Source organism: Podarcis tiliguerta, assembly GCF_965153285.1.
Source record: "Podarcis tiliguerta genome assembly, chromosome: 9".
In the NCBI taxonomy this organism is placed as follows: Eukaryota; Metazoa; Chordata; class Lepidosauria; order Squamata; family Lacertidae; genus Podarcis; species Podarcis tiliguerta.
In genome coordinates, this window is record NC_139542.1 from 42,209,302 (window position 1) to 42,226,011 (window position 16,710).

A 16,710-nucleotide genomic window follows, 5' to 3' on the forward strand; every position below is an offset into this window, starting at 1 on the left:
ATTCAGGTTATGGGAGTTGATGATGCTCATAAACTGACCCACTTATAAGGTATTACTTTCTAACAGCAATATTGTCAACATGCTTAGAGTAGATCTCCCATCCTGGAAGCCTAGGAAGAGACATGAAAGTATTCTGGAGGTTCAAGTTGTATTCTGTACTTTGCATCATGCTATTTTAAGGTGGTGTAAGTGGTTATTCCTAGAGGAATAACCCATGTCTGCCATCAGATTGGCTCAAAACTAAGCTTAGCCATTTCCCATTTGGGAGGGAAGAGTTGAGATTATTTCTAAGACAATTTGCATTTAATCCAGTTTATTTCCACCCACTAAGCCCCCAAGTTCCCTCCATTGGATTATATTGTTGGTGGATGTGCAACCCCATGCCACAATAACCCACTTGGTGGGTGTTCTTGCCCCTTGAGATATTTCAGGTATGCAGCCACTGTCACTTTGCCTTCTCCGTCCCTGAAACTGTCTGCTGTTAGCCTGGCATGTAAGCTGATTATAAAGATGAAGGGTGGATGATGGGTACAAGTGGACAGTTGGGAGACAAACTAGGAATTTGTCTCCATTTCAGATTTTAATATGAGACTGAAAAAGAATGTTGACCACTAATGCTCACGTCTAGATCTGAGACTGATAAACTTCACTAGTATCTCTAAGGTTGACTAATAAACTGAATTGATCCTGATAAAAAGTTCTTGCAGTGGCAAAGACAGTAAGGACCTTAAGGAACATTGCAGAATAAAGTGCATTTATCAGCATTTAACAGGAGCAGGATTCAACATTGTGCCTCGTCAACACAAATGTGATGTCTAGTGCCCATTAGGACAGAAGGCAGGAATGTCAATAGTAGGTGAAGCTAGAGCCCATGACAGTAAGAACCAACTAAGCATAGCTTTGCCCCCATCCTCTTCCCTGCTGAGTTCTAGAAGGGGGAACAATGAGAAGAGGAATCTGGAAGGCAGTGCCACCCGCTGGACTGGATGTAGAATGCAGGCAAGGGAAGATGGAGACAGAGGCAGATTTAGGGCAGCATGGCCAGTTCTGCAGCACAGGGAGTTGAGCCTAGAGGGAGCCACAAGGCATTGCAACTATGATGCAGCGAGTTGAGCAGAACAGAATGTGAGAGGCAGAGGGGCACTGAATTTTGGGCTCACACAAGGCGCTGCTGAAATTTGAAACCTTCTGATGGGAGGTTGGTGCAGCAGTGCCCCAGTTGCCCTAAGGGATGAGCCTCCACTACAAAGGTATTTCAATCTCATGCACAAACTTATTTTTGGAGAGTCGAAGGCTTGTTGGCAACCTGAAGGCAATGGGAAGAGTCGAGGATGAGGAATTTTGTTCCAGTTTTCTGAGGCTCTTGAAGCAGTAAGTGTCCTGAATCAAGTCTCTTGGGAGGAATGCAATAAAGCAGGAAACGTTGCACCTTGAGGTTCAGTCATGTAGCTTGGCAACAGCTGAGACAACAACCAACCTTTTACAAAACCATATTAGTTTCTCTGTGTAGGAGGTGGAGGCATCTTGCTGAGCTGAAACTGCCTGAAGAAAGGATAGTGCTTTATCTGCAATCCCTGTAGATAAAAGATTTTAAAAAACAAATAAGCAATGAATAATTAAAGCATTCTTAACAATATTGTTATTTCAACAGCTACTTTGCTTTTATTTTAACCTTTAGAATATAAGCAAATGAAGTAATTGTTGAGAACTTGGATTCTCCCCACCCCCCCCATCCCAGTGATAAATTTGCTGAAATTTCTTCTTGCAAAAGAAAGGAGCAAAACAAAGGAAATTCTGTTTGCAAGGGGTTATCAGTTAACATATATGTTAACAGCAGAAATGCAAATTTTAAAAAATGTCTTTAAAGAATGCATAAATTAGCATTCCAGTAATCAACAGCTATGCTGATCAGTAAGTATCATTTGCACCTCTTGGGGAGAGGGAGGAATGAATTCCTTTCTTTTTCCTTCCTTTTTCTTGCAAAAAGGATTTTCAGTAAATGTAGCAGCGTGGGAGGGGAGTCTCATTTCTTGCCCAAGCCAAGCATCTATTTAAAGAGATTGGATTTGAGGCTATTTACAAGCCTATTTCAATTTGATATTGCACAATGACAGACCGTTCAAATGGACCATGGGGTGAGGGGAATCAATACAACTGCTTAGTGAATAAATGGTTGGTGACCACTTAGTCTCAACATGCGGTGCTACATGGAGTCAAATTCATGCTGATCCCACCCAACATGCCTTTTACCTTTGTAAAAGAACTGAACTTCATTGCAGTAAGCTTCTTTGTATGAGTTTCACTTGGGTGGACTGTTGTGTCTATGGGGATGCATATGCATCGTCCTTGTCTGTTGCGTATATATTTACATAACAAAATTTATATATACTTGATTATAAGAAAGCTTTTTAAGTGGTTTACAAAAATATTGTAAAAATTAAAATTTTTGATTAAAAGGTTTCCCCTCCCTTATTTGGAGATTACAGTGGTACCTCTGGATGCGAATGGGATCCGTTCCGGAGCCCCATTTGCATCCTGAGTAGAACATAACACACGACTGCGCATCTGCACGTGCATGGGTCGCGTTTCACCACTTCCATGCATGTGTGTGACGTCATTTTGAGCATCTGTGCATGCGTGAACTGCAAAACCCAGAAGTAACGCACTCCACTACTTCCTGGTCACCGTGGAGTGTAACTTGAAAACGCTCAACCTGAAGCATATTTAACCCGAGATATGACTGTATAGGGTTAATTTGTGAAGCCTAGAATTGCACTTGGGGTTCAGTTGGGAAGAAAAAGAATTCATTGCAGACAAGGAGTTTGGCGGTCTCTGTGCTGAGGGCTTCCATGACTTCCTATAGCCTGCTGCGTGAGGCCTGTGATTGACAAGGGAGGTCAATATCTGCAGGTAGCCAGCCTGGAGGCGTTTAGATCAAAGTGGATCTCAGCGTGGTACAAAGCAGGGGAAAGAGTCAGGCAAGGAAACGATAAGAATCATACAGAGAACAACAAAGAACGTTGTATAAGATTCTGTATTCAGATAATATGCTTAGAGACTTGTGTGTGTTTGTTCATTTGCTCCAAAAGGAATATACAGTGGTACCTCGGGTTAAGTACTTAATTTGTTCCGGAGGTCCGTTCTTAACCTGAAACTGTTTTTAACCTGAAGCACCACTTTAGCTAATGGGGCCTCCTGCTGCCACCGCACCGCCGGAGCCCGATTTCTGTACTTATCCTGAAGCAAAGTTCTTAACCTGAAGCACTATTTCTGGGTTAGCGGAGTGTGTAACCTGAAGCGTATGTAACCTGAAGCATATGTAACCCGAGGTACCACTGTACCACTGTAGTGACTTTCTGGTGTGGTCTTTTCTCATTTTAACCTGCTCAGGCTACTTCACTATGTATACAGGCTTCAGGGCAACCATGTAGAAATAATTCTCCCATTTATCTGGTAGAAGCAGTTCTCAAAAGGGAACAGTGAGCTGATCAGAGAAGTATACCTTGTGATAGGTGGAGACTTCCCCTTCTTTCAAAACAGCCTGGATCCATAGTGGCTGCAAAGTGGCCATCACAACCTGATTTCATTATATGCTTATTGACTGCAGATTATCTGAAGCGGGCAACAAAATGCTTTAAAATGTTATAAATAACTTCTTTGTGCAAAGCAGAAATGTGTACAAAGATTGAATTGAGAATGGCGAAATTACTCTCTTACAAAGCAGAATTATACATGTAAAGGATTGTCTGGTCCTAAGTCCAGTTTTTTGACATAATGGCTGTCTTCAGCATGCTTTCAGTTTAATACCTGAGCTTACAATAACAACTGAGAAAACTACAGTGTACTGCAATGACCTCTCTGCTGTTCTGTAAACACTGCTCTATTCATATGACTCAAGGCTATAGGATGATAGTTTGCACAACTAAGCAGAACCCTGTTTGGTGTCAGTATCAAAGACATCCCTGTGTTATATATCAACAAAGAAAAGGCACCAGCCTCCTTAAAATAAAATTAAGGATTGCTTATAAACTCAAGAAAGTTTTATGCTTTCCCCAGCTGGAAGGTGAGGAACGTCATGTTCTTCAAGCCATCTTACCAAGACACATCACTTTCCAGACTCTCTTTCTTCCAAGGAACTGAAGAGAAGGTCCAATGAGATTTTCTATACCTCCTTTTTGTTGTCACAGCAGTGCTGTAAAAGGAAATCCCTTCTGAGCATTCTCTCCCACAAACGATTACATAGTTTGAGTGGGAAAGTAGGAATATGCCCATTGACCTCAGCCCCTCCATCACATCCGTGTAACTGGCAACATCACCTTCCAAGTGGCGGGAAAGTGAATTTCAGAACTGGGGAAGCTTTTCTATTCATAAAGTCTCTCCATCTCCAGCCAGCAAAGGCATGGCAACCCTTCCACGTATCTTCAGCTAGTGGTTACTGTGGCAACCTGTATTCTTTATGTTATAAGAATTTCAAGGTCATATATAAAAAATTAAATGTTCATAACTGTAAATATATACCACATCTCTGAAACCCCATAGATTAGGTCCTGAACAAATTGACCTCAAATATTTCTCTGCAAGGTCAAAGTGGGAAACCTCCCCATTGTCTCTTTCCTCACAAATCCTGTCTTAAGGGCACATTCAAGATATGAACAGGGTGTGAGCCTGTGACCTAGATTCAATAATTAAGTTGTTATAATAACAAAAGAGTGGCCAAAACCTAGTGTGATGGCCTGGGACTCGGGCTTGGACTCGGAACCAGAGGAGTCTCAGTCCGCACTGGATCCTTTGCCTCAGGCAGCATCTAAACCAAATTGGGGCCAGATTCTGAAGAGCCCCAGTCTGCACAGGTTCACTTACAACAAGCACCAGCTGGCCCAAGTCAGGGGCCTGAGCCTGCCCTGGCTCCAGATGTGGGGATTACCTTGTTGCCTTCAGCTGGGCAATCACTTACAGCTGCTCCACAACCAGTTGGGTCAGGAGAGGCTGAGGTGGCCTCTGGGTCTAGTAACCCACCAACATCTCCTGAGCTGCAGAGACTGAGAGAAGGAGAGACCTGAGTACTCGCAGGAGGAGTGCTCGCCTTTGGGCGAGACAGGGAGGTGAGTCACCGGGGGATCAGGACCGGCCATTACCCCAACAGAGATAAAAGACTGTCGGACCCCGCACCAGGTTGCGGGAGCAACTTTGCTGTTTGCTAGAACCTGCCTGAGACCTTGCCTGGTGTCCTGCCTTGGCCCTGTTGGACTGACTCCTCACAGAACCCTTGGATTCTGGACCAGACCTGGACCGTGTTGCTTGGGTTACCCCCTGGCCCAGCACACCTAGATAATGCAATCAGGTAACTTGCCAGACAGGAGATAAACAACGCACTCAAATTTCTTTTATAGACCGCCTTTTTTGTGATGTAGGTATAATGTATCTGGGGGGGTGGTCTTGAACTCCAGGGTGGGCAATTTAAAATGGCTTGCGCGCATGGCTATGGGTCCTCCTCGTCTCTCCTGCCTGTGGGGGAGCACCCTGTTGCAAAAGTTAATAAAGATCAGGCTTAGTAGCTGCTTTGCTTCTCAATATTCTCTGGTTGGTCTCTGTTATTTTCTCCTACCGATAGAGAACCTACAAAAGGACTCTATGTGGGCTCTTGGGTACCCCATAAGGGGAAACAAGCAGGTTGTGTTTTTTTTTTACTTATAACACTTTAAATAGGCAAAGGGATATAGTGGTGCCTAAGGTTAAGTACTTAATTTGTTCCGGACGTCCGTTCTTAACCTGAAACTGTTTTTAACCTAAAGCACCACTTTAGCTAATGGGGTCTCCTGCTGCTGCCGCGCTGCTGGAGCACAATTTCTGTTCTCATCCTGAAGCAAAGTTCTTAACCCGAGGTACTATTTCTGGGTTAGTGGAGTCTGTAACCTGAAGCGTATGTAACCCAAGGTACCACTGTACTTAACAGAATGACCAGGACAATTAACTTATCCAAAAACTGATTTGACCTCTTTAGCACTCCCCTTTTCTTTGCAAAAATCTCATCCTAGAGTGGAATGGACCCCAAAAATGACATCTAGAATAATCCTCCTGCAAAAAAAATCCCACTTATGTTCCACTGACTAGTTGCATTAATGGTAGTATTTTTCCAGCACCTATGATGATGATGATCATCATCATCATCATCATCATCATCACACAGGTCCATCACAGCTTCATGTTTGCATGTGACCTGCAGCATAAACCCACATATTTTATGTATTAAGTGTGAGAGTTCTTCTTTGCTCTAGGATTCTCATGAAAGATAATCATTTGAAAAGGTGAATGCTCTGAATAGTAAAGGAAGGAGTAGGTCTATTAAAACTGCATTTGCTCCCAGCCATGACACTGAATAAGATTTTGAAGAATATGTATTATTACATGTACTATATGTACATGTACTATAAATCCTCCTAAATAGTCTTTTGGAAAAGCTTCTGACCAACATTTTAACCCCCTGGAATAGTTGTCAGTTTAATGAAACTCATCGCAGGTTTATAGTGATAACTAATCATCTCAGAGTTCCAGCAAGACCCCCTGCCTAATAGCCAAGATCATGCCTAGGATTCAGTTCAGCTTGTTGTCACCCAGCTTCATTGAATATTTATTCTAGGATTGGAAAAATCATCCCACTGCCCTTCTATTGAAGTTACAGGGCAACTTAATGCAGGCATGGCACCTCTTTACATCTTTTCATCTCAGCATCCATATGTCTCATTAGCTGTGAAATTCACCAGCTCCTTAAAAAAGTTTTTAACACTCTGTTTGCCCTTATTGATAAAAAAAATCTTGGCATCTTCCAGAAGTTTTTGGTAATAAAAATATGTAATGTCCCCCAACTTAGAATGTTTCATTTATTTATTTAGTTAGTTAGTTGTTTTCTCATTCAGCTCAGAAGCTTTTCATACTGATTTATATATTTGTTGTCTTGTTTGTTCAACACGTCTACAGTTTCTCTACATTAGCCTGTGTTTCAGAGATATCCTTTGCACTTATCTTTTGTCCTCATGCCTGTTCAAAATAAATTCTTGTTTGTCTCACAGAGGGCAAGCTCCCCTGCTGATCACTATCAATCAAGATGGCAAGGAAAGGTTTCTGAACTATAACTTCCTATCACAGCCTAGTCACAGTTATTTATGCTTACATAACTGTGAGACTTGATTACTGCAATGACCTCTTCAAGGCATCCCAGGACTTCTTGACTATTCCAAGTTACACACTTTGCTCAGACTGTACATCCTATTACACAGCTCAAGTACAATTTTGGGGAAGGGCCTCTAAGAACTGCACTTTAAGAATTCTAAGTATTAATTCTAACACATAAAACTATTTTAGATTGTTCTAACATGCCAATGTCAAGGCCTGGCTGGGTGTAGAGGGTCCCCAAGGGAACCCCCAGGAAAAGAAGGCTCAGAGCCAGGGGATTGGTGGGGGGATGATGATGAGTGGTCAGAGGGAGAAGAGGGAGCCAAATGGAAGGAGGAGGTCTCAGAAGCCGATGAGGTAACAGGGTTTCATGAGCAGGAAGAGGCTGTGGCAAACAGCAGTCCAGAATCAGAGGCAGAAGTGGAGGCTGGAGAGGAGGGGACCAAGAGGCAGAAATGAGGGAGGCTGCTAAAGCTGCCATAACCCTTAGTATATAGGAAGCCACAATTTATACTCAGAGTCACTGAACTGAATAAAACTATGTTAGCCATCTCCATTAATTTCAGTGAGTCTGCTCTCTGTAGGATTAGCATTTGATACCTTATATCAAGCAGAGGTGACAAAGTGTTTGCTAGAGATTTATCTGAAAAATTATCAAGTAACAGATTAGCAGGAACAGGTTAGCACAAAGAAAGGATGTTCACCCATTATTTAATAAAATAAATATAAAACTGGCCTCTATACCAGAGGGATGGAAAGCAGCCAAATTTACATTAGTGCTTTTAAAAGGGGGAAATCTCATGTGGATCTGAGAAATAACATTAGTACCATCTCTCTTTAATATAGAAGCTATTATGAAAACTAGATTTGTTAACTGAATTAATTGTAGTGTAGCCCACCACCCTAATCTCTGAGCAGTACAAGATTCCCAGTGTTCCATGTGCTTACCTAGTGTTTTTGTTTCCTTTTGGAAATAAGACACAGCAGAGACTGTGGTGTCTTTGTGATATATGGTTTATTTACACATATATACAGCCTGAGCCTACAATGGAGGGGTTCACAGCATCAGCACCCCGAGAGTGGTGCTTCTCCCATTGCTCCCCCCCCCAAAAGACAATAGAGATGGTGGCTGTCTGATATGTTATGGGAGGGAATTCCAGAGGATCGTGCTGCCAGACTAAAGGTCCAATTTGTACAAAGTACAGACTAGACCTCCTAATGAGATATTGTCTGCCAGAGGCCCTCTCTTGCAGAGCACAGTGATTGGGTGGCATGTAACAAAAACATTGGTGTGGATGAGTCAGCATTGCTTTTGCAACAGAAAAACTTTACTAACCAAAATTTTAGCAATACAGTGGTACCTCGGGTTAAGAACTTAATTTGTTCAGGAGGTCTGTTCTTAACCTGAAACTGTTCTTAACCTGAAGCACCACTTTAGCTAATGGAGCCTTCTGCTGCCGCTGTGCCACTGCTGCACGATTTCTGTTCTCATCCTGAAGCAAAGTTCTTAACCCAAGGTTATAGTTCTGGGTTAGTGGAGTGTAACCTGAAGCGTATGTAACCTGAAGCGTATGTAACCCGAGGTACCACTGTATTTCAGTCATGGCCAAGAAGATAATAACTAAACGTCTGCAGTTGTAAACATCTCAGATGACTTATGGTGCCCTCTCTATTTCCTGTTTAATGTCTGGCTGCTGAACCTATGCTTGGGGATCAGATAATCTGCTTCTTAAGATGATGGCTTTGTTTACAGTGGATGGCAGGCTATTTCTTGCACTCCATTCCAGATTTCTCCTCATCCCTCTTATACTGAAGGATGGAGATATGAAATAGGATTTTCTGGTTTTCATTGTTCTCCAAATCAGAAGAGGTACAAGAGAGCTGGTGAGCCTGAGGAGCAATTAGCTATGCAGTAATTGTAGCAAATGTTGCATTATGTGCAGGATTCATTCTGAAATTGTTCCAAGATATTTGGATGTGGCTTTTGCTCAAGGCTCTCTGGCAGTCACTATAGCTTAATGCTTCAAAGCAGGGTCTTCCAAATAAGCATATCTGTTTGTTCCTGCTGCAGAAGACTCTCCCAAGTGGGACATAACTGAATCTGGTTTTTGCCACTATGAAGCACACAAATATACTGCCAGCCCTAGTTATCAATTCATTTTTCCAGTTTCTTTTAGCCTAACATCCCTGTCTGTTAACAGAACAGAAATGAGAAAGCTTTCGTCATGGACAAAGATACCTTTCCTCTTGGACCGATTATTTTATGTCTGGGGGCAATGCTGCTTACATTTCTGACCAAGCCAACATCAACATCTTGATTATTTCATCTCACCAATTCCCAAATAACCAGCATTTTCTTAGAGCACCATGGGTCCTAGGCTAAAGAGAGTCCTGGCAGAAACTCTCTCTCTTCAAAAAAACAGCAACCTTGGTCTTATGAGTATTGGTAATGAACTTCCGTGAACATTATATTTGAGCGCTAATTTTAAGCAAAATAACCCACCCGTTCTTTTCAGTTGAAAACCCCCATACAATGTTACCTGCCGGTATTTTTCTAGAGATCAGATAGTTGGGGTGTGCATCTGCTTCAGATGAAGCACAATTACCAGACTCAATCTCTGCACTTTTAAAACCATTCCCCATCCATTTATGAGGAAATAGATTGGTCCTTCAGCAGGAATACAAACCCATTTAAGACCAGATGCAAATTCCATCCTAATTAGCCGGTTTCCTCAACATATCCATCTTGGTGGAATTAAGTTTCAGCTTCCTAAAAACTATCCATCCTGGTTTTGCCTCCAAGCACCAGTTCAGAAGTCAAACAACTTTCTTAGGATGAATAAACTGAAAAGGGAGCTGGAGCCAAGTGCCATCTACATACTGGTGATACTTCAGTCAAAACCTCCAGATGACTTCTCCCAGTGATTTCATGTATATGTTCACCAGCATGAGGCACAAAGTAGAAATGCAAGACACTACATAGGCCATAAGGGACGCAGGTGGCGCTGTGGGTTAAAGCCTCAGCGCCTAGGGCTTGCCGATCGCAAGGTCAGCGGTTCGAATCCCTGTGGCGGGGTGCGCTCCCGTCGTTCGGTCCCAGCGCCTGCCAACCTAGCAGTTCGAAAGCACTCCCGGGTGCAAGTAGATAAATAGGGACCGCTTACCAGCGGGAAGGTAAACGGCGTTTCCGTGTGTGGCTCTGGCTCGCCAGAGCAGCGATGTCACGCTGGCCACGTGACCCGGAAGTGTCTCCGGACAGCGCTGGCCCCCGGCCTCTTGAGTGAGATGGGCACACAACCCTAGAGTCTGTCAAGACTGGCCCGTACGGGCAGGGGTACCTTTACCTTTACATAGGCCAAAGGTCAAGGGAAGGAGCAGTTATCCATTACACCAAATTCATTCTCCAGGAAGGACCAGAGCCTACATAGCACTGTCCCTCCAAAGCCAGACCCAGATAGTCTATCCAGAAATATACAATAAATACTGAAAGTTGCTAAGCGATTCAGAAAGGCTAAAATTTCTGTCCATTTCCTCGTGTAAATCAGGGCAACTTAGGCTATTTCTGTCCCAAAATCAAGCCTGAAGCCAGATTGATGTATTCAGATAATGGTAATTGATTATCTCTTGATTGAAAACAATGAAGCAGTCTTCAGCAAAAGTTTGGTTCTGTGCTTAAGGCAATACGTTATATTGCCTTAAGCACATGAATACCTTGGTTCAATATTTCCAAGTTACATATGAAACTAGAAGTTAAAAGCTACATCTTAGCTTGAATCTGTAAATTGTTGAATCAAGAGTCCGAGAGAGAGGAAGAAATCAACATTCTAGTGCCTTGAAAGCCCAATTAATGTATATTACTTTAATAAGAATCCCATTTAACTCCTGCTAATCCTATTTCATTAGATGAAAGCAATAGGTGTGATAGCATGAAGATGTGCTGTCAGGCAAGAGAACTTTAATTACAACTGGAATGTCTTTTATCACAGGGCTTCTTGAGATTTTGTTATCTTTATTTATTTCTATTGAGAGTTGACTCACTCATCTGAATTACTTTCCCGAGGCACTATAGCAAAACATGTAGATGCACAAAAAACAAAACAGAACAAAACCACATCCCTGAGCCTGTTACCATTCAACCGCAAGCAGTAAGATACTGCAGTTTGATTCTGACAAGGAAATTCTGGGCTTAGCAATGACTTTATGTTCTTTTCAAAGGTATGGGGATTAAGCTGCTTCTCCGGGATGGCTAAGAGATTACCAAATTGAGAGTGGGAGAAGGAGCAGATTTTACCCTCAGATTTAAAAAAAACCTCAAGCAAGTTTTTGCACATTAAAAGTCACACATCCTAACTGCATACAACATACAGCTAAACTGACAAACTATCAAAGACTGGTTAAACAAAACCAAACAACAAAAGGCAATTCTAAGAGAGACAAGGAGATATGAGGAAACCTTTCCCTAATAAACAAGAGAAGAATTATGCAGGGGAGCACTGCTCTGACAGGTGGGAAACTGGCAGTATGCCTCTGATAGTGGAGGAAAAAATAACCATATTGGCTAGGAGCGGTTGATAGCTTTATCACACGTGAATTTTTCTACTCTTTTTAAAAGCCACCCAAGTTAGTGGCCATCACTACTACTTGTGGGAGCAAATTTCACAGTTTTACTATGCGATGTATGAAGAAGTGCTTTCCTTTGCCTATCATGAATCTCCCAACATTCAGCTTCCTTGGGTGCCAATGAGTTTCAGTCTTAGGAGAGCAGACAGAAACTTTTCTCTATCCACTTTCTCGATCAAAAGGGCCAGTAGTTCCCATCTAGCAATAGTCCGTCGTGTTGGCTATTCCTAGGTGTTAAGTTGTGGGTGAACATATCAGATGACACAGCGATTCTTCAAACAGCTCTTGTTTATTCACAGGCCAGAACAGAACTGAACTGAAGGGTTCAGCCAGCCTGCTTATATAGAGCTCCACTAGAACGCAGCAGTAACCATTTTCTGTAACTATCCAATCACTGAACGTCACTTTTGATCCCTTATTTGCATATGTAGACCTGAGAAAACTGTCTACAGTATCCCCCTGCTGGCCCAGGGTGAGAACTTCAGTACATAACACCAGGTATCCAATTTTGACCCTGTTGACCAGGACCTGTGAAGCTGGTGAATTTCAAGTCTTGCCATCATTGCTCCAAGAACTGGAAGTGGATGATGAGATCATCAAGGTGGGAGTATCTATGCAACCTCACTTCTCTGAGACATGTAACTTAGCAAAGAACATGGAAGCCAAATCAGGTAAAAAGTCAGGGCTCTCTGCTAGTGTTCCTAAAAATGAATTTTCAGTGCCTGTTTCAGCTGAAGTCAGGGAAGGTTCCCTCTGCAGGCTTCCAAGCATCACGCACAGTTTGAAACTTTATTCAAAATTGTTTCACGATACATTCTAAATGCAAACTAAATCATTAGTTTAAGACAAGGTTTTTAAAAGGCACAGCTGGAGCAATTGTTTTCAAGTAAATCTAAAATGGCTAATATAAAAATGTGAACTTTCTTTTAAAGACCAAAGGCACATTTCTCTTGAAAGAAAGCACAAAGAAATGTGGTTGCAAAGCTTGGGGCTGCAGCACAGATGCACAGAGCATATTGGTTATTGGAGTGAAATTTCAGAAATCATATGCTGCTGGGAGAAAGACAATCAGGCACATTTTCTTTTAGACTATTCATGCACAACAATTATCAAACAGGGAAACAGCGCGGAGCCTGAAACCCATTCCTTTCATATAATTTGTTTCTCAAGTGCCTAGTGAAAGAAAGAAAGAAAGAAAGAAAGAAAGAAAGAAAGAAAGAAAGAAAACACAGATTTGGAAGTTATTCATTCACACACAGAAAAGAAGAGTAAGAATGTGATCAACTGAAACTTTAGAGCCCAGTCAGAATTATGCAGTTTTCCACATACACTTTTTTCTGATTTCTCTGGAACACTGAGCATGTAAATGAACAGAGGAACATAGAGGGACCTGTTTTACACAAAACAATTTATGCTGGAATAGCAATGCATGAATTTTCTTCAATTCCTGACTTGCTAAATATTCAGGAGATTAAAGCCTTCTACAGTTATTCTTGCCTCTCACAACTACAATTTTTGTGAGGGGAATGTGGGGTCTCATCCCTGACCACCACCCCATCACCTGCCAGACCTGTCTTCTCACATTCACATCTTGGGGCTGAATATCTGAAGTCTGCTGCATGTGCATTGGCTATGCATGTGAGAAGCCTGCATGTGAGAAGCCTGCATGATGCAGGGAGTCTGTGCACATAAAAACAAGTTTTCCCAATTGAGACCTTCAGCCCCAACGTGCAGACACCATGCGATGGTAAACGCAGGGCCAGATGCACTCTCTCGCTCCACTCGATTCCAACCCCATGGACAGAAACAACTAAAGGAGATTCAAGAGAGCGGAAAGGGACAGCATCACTGGAAAGACTGGGACCTCTTCTGTCACTTCTTCCTTTTGGATATGGGAGAAAGCAAGCATGGGGAACCTTTGACCCTCCATATCTGGCTGAACTACAACACCCATGGCTATGGGTCATGTTTACTGGGGCTGATGGGAGTTGTAGTTAAACAACATCTAGATGCCTGAGATAAAGTGATCTCAAAATAATAGGGCTGATCTGCCTGGTGCAAGGAGTTCACATTTCCCTAGAGAAACAGATAACCTAAGAATGAGCCAAAATAAATCAGCAAACATGTGAGCTTGGGAACATCCAGAGATTCCTCATCTGGAAGGGGCATGTTATCTCAGAACAAAATTCATTGAGCATATGCAAAACTGAGGTTATTGAGAGGTTATTTGCAAAGGGGAGTAAAGATATGACACAGTAATTTCCCCCCAGAAAAGGATCTTGGCTAGAAGATATAGAAAGCGTGACAACAGTGTGGGAGAAGGTGAAAGTCAACGTGTAATTTGCTGCTTGACTAGTTCTTGAAATTAAGTACAGTTTTAAAAGACCACAGTATCCATTGATACTTACAAGAAACATTCTGGAAAGTCCACAGAGTCAGTGACAACCTATGAGAAAATCAATTATTTAAAAGTTGAACAGTGTATAATGTTTTATTCTCATTTTCTCAAACACTGGGAACTTCTAGGCAACTTCTGCAGAACTGTTGTCGTTTGCGCGAGTCACAGAATGACAAGATACAGAAGCCTGGGATACAATGATAGGATAACAGAAGGGGCACCAGTGATGTTGATATTTTGACAGTGGCAAACCTAGAGTAGGGATGGAGGAGAAAATCATTCTGTTTGCCCTTCCAAAACTAATATGTGAACCAAAGCACCCTTATCCTTTGAAATGTGCAGTTCTCCAAATACTGTGATGCAGTTCTCTATCCAACAAATGTGTACAAAAATATGCCCATTGGTAATGATCAAAAATGACTATTAGGGGAAATTGCTTGCCAAAATGCACACATCATTAGCCAAAATGGTATTAAAAATGCATATAAGAAAGGTGTACAAAAGTATATATGAATTCTCATGCATACTTTTTAAAAATTGAAAACTGGAAATTGGGTAAACTGAACTAGAAAACTGGACAGCTGAGAGAAGCCAAAATTGACAGGTACACCCATCCCTGGTTTAGAATAATAAATCATATCATTTCTGAACACAGAAATCCAACTGCTTCTGCCAAATTCTCCAGAGAGGCAGCCAGAAGCTTGAAAATCTATCGCTCCAGTCCTAACTCTGTAGGAAGTGGGCACCACTGTAGCTAATTACTGTGAGTGCATTCCCAGTTGCTGACAATCAAATCTCTGAGAGAGTCCCATCGTTTAAATAAAAAATAACCACCATTAATTATAGACCGACAGCCCTAGCCAGAACTTTAGGTGAAGTTATTTGGCCATTAAAGTAACATAGTTCTGTTTATTAGATAAATAAGACTCTAAGTGACAGCAAGGATGAAAAAGGAAGAGAAAAAGTTTGCTTCCTGGGGCTCAGAAATACTCCCAAGAGCTGCCTGGTCTTGTGCTTCAATTCTCTACAGATGTTGAACTAAGGGGAAGGGCACTCAGCCCACCGCCCCCATTCTCTTCAAAGTCTCACGCGTAAGGGGACTTAAGACTGCACCAGTGTCATGGCAAAAGGACCACAACGACCCACAGTTCATATATCACAACAGCACTTTAAAGATAATGTAGTGGCAGTGTCAAAAAGCCACATTAGCCTCTCAGCTTTATTAAATAGAGTGCAAGTTTAGCTTTCTAAATGGAACTCTTGATGTGATTTGATAGAGGAGGAAGTGGGAAATCGAACAAAAAGCCTGAAGTGGTCTTTGCCGGCAACAAATGAAGCCGTGTGCCGTGGTAAGCCAATTTTAGAACACAGATGAACCTGCGCCGGTTTGTAAATTATTCATAACTGTTGCGATTTGGCTGCCTGCCCAGATAACAGCACAGACCTCAAGATGCAACATAGAAAGTTGCCTTCTACCAAGTCCATCCAACTCAGCCCATCTGTCTACACTGACTGGAAGTAGCTCTCCAAAATTCCCATTTCTAACAGGAGATGCTGGGGATTGAAGCTGGGAACTTCTGTATGCAAAGCAAATGCTCTACTACTAAGCTACAGCTCTTTCCCGGGAGGAAACAGGGCTTGTTCCATCCCTGGCTTTTGCTTCCATAGAGGTTGGAGCTACAGTAAATATTGCTCACCTCTTTCACTCTGTTTAATGCCAGTTGCTCTGCTAACTATAGGATTCTAACTAATCAGGGATTACATAAACAGTGCAACATTATCAGGATACTGTGAATTGTCTGGATGTGTTTGAGAACAATATATCCCAGCCAATTCAAATTGAGAGCAATGTTTCCTGCCCTCAATCTGAACAGGCTCTTTTACCTTGGTTGGCAACCCTGCCCAAAGAAAATATTCACTGAGGGCAGGGTGCATTTTTTACAGTTGATTAAATAGTCCCCATTTTTTACAGTGTTGCTGAAACTTTTAATACTATCTTAATAATTGAAATACGTATAGATAATTTTCTTCTTTGTGTTTCTTTTCTATTTTGAGGAAAGAAAACCCTCAAAGCTGTATTTCCTGCATCCATAATCTCCTTTCCCCCCCTTAGCTAATATCACACTTGTATGGATTCTTATTGCCTTAAGCCTTTCTATGGCATTCAAGCTGGAAAAAAGAACAACTTCAAGTCAGAAAAAGTGCCGGTTCTCATTTACTCTAATACTTCTAAAGCTTTCATATGCCTTTCTTCAAAATATGTAGGTGGAAAATGGCCCACAGTGTAGAAACATGCCTTAATATTTAGGCAATAGTTTTCAATCCAAGTACTTTATCTGTTTACGCATGCAGATATTCACATCACAAAAGTCGTTGCTGGAGGAAGGCTGGATTGTTTGCATTGGTTTTTTGCTGCGAAAGTTCCCTTGTAGTGACATTATTCCATCAGGAGAATGTAAAACATTTCCATTTGTTTGGGTCACTAATACATATTCTCACCTGGTCATGGATTATGTTTCTGT

The 16,710-nt window shown here is 41.9% G+C and overlaps 1 long non-coding RNA gene across 1 annotated transcript; it reads right to left on the reverse strand.

Annotated features, from left to right (window-relative positions):
* Window positions 1-12,060: 12,060 nt before the first annotated feature.
* Window positions 12,061-14,290, reverse strand: LOC310685512. The gene is made up of 2 exons (XR_014515328.1): window positions 14,199-14,290; window positions 12,061-12,606 (listed from the first exon to the last, which is right to left on the reverse strand). It is a non-coding gene; the product is annotated as an uncharacterized lncRNA (long non-coding RNA).
* Between the last annotated feature and the right edge of the window lie 2,420 nt (window positions 14,291-16,710).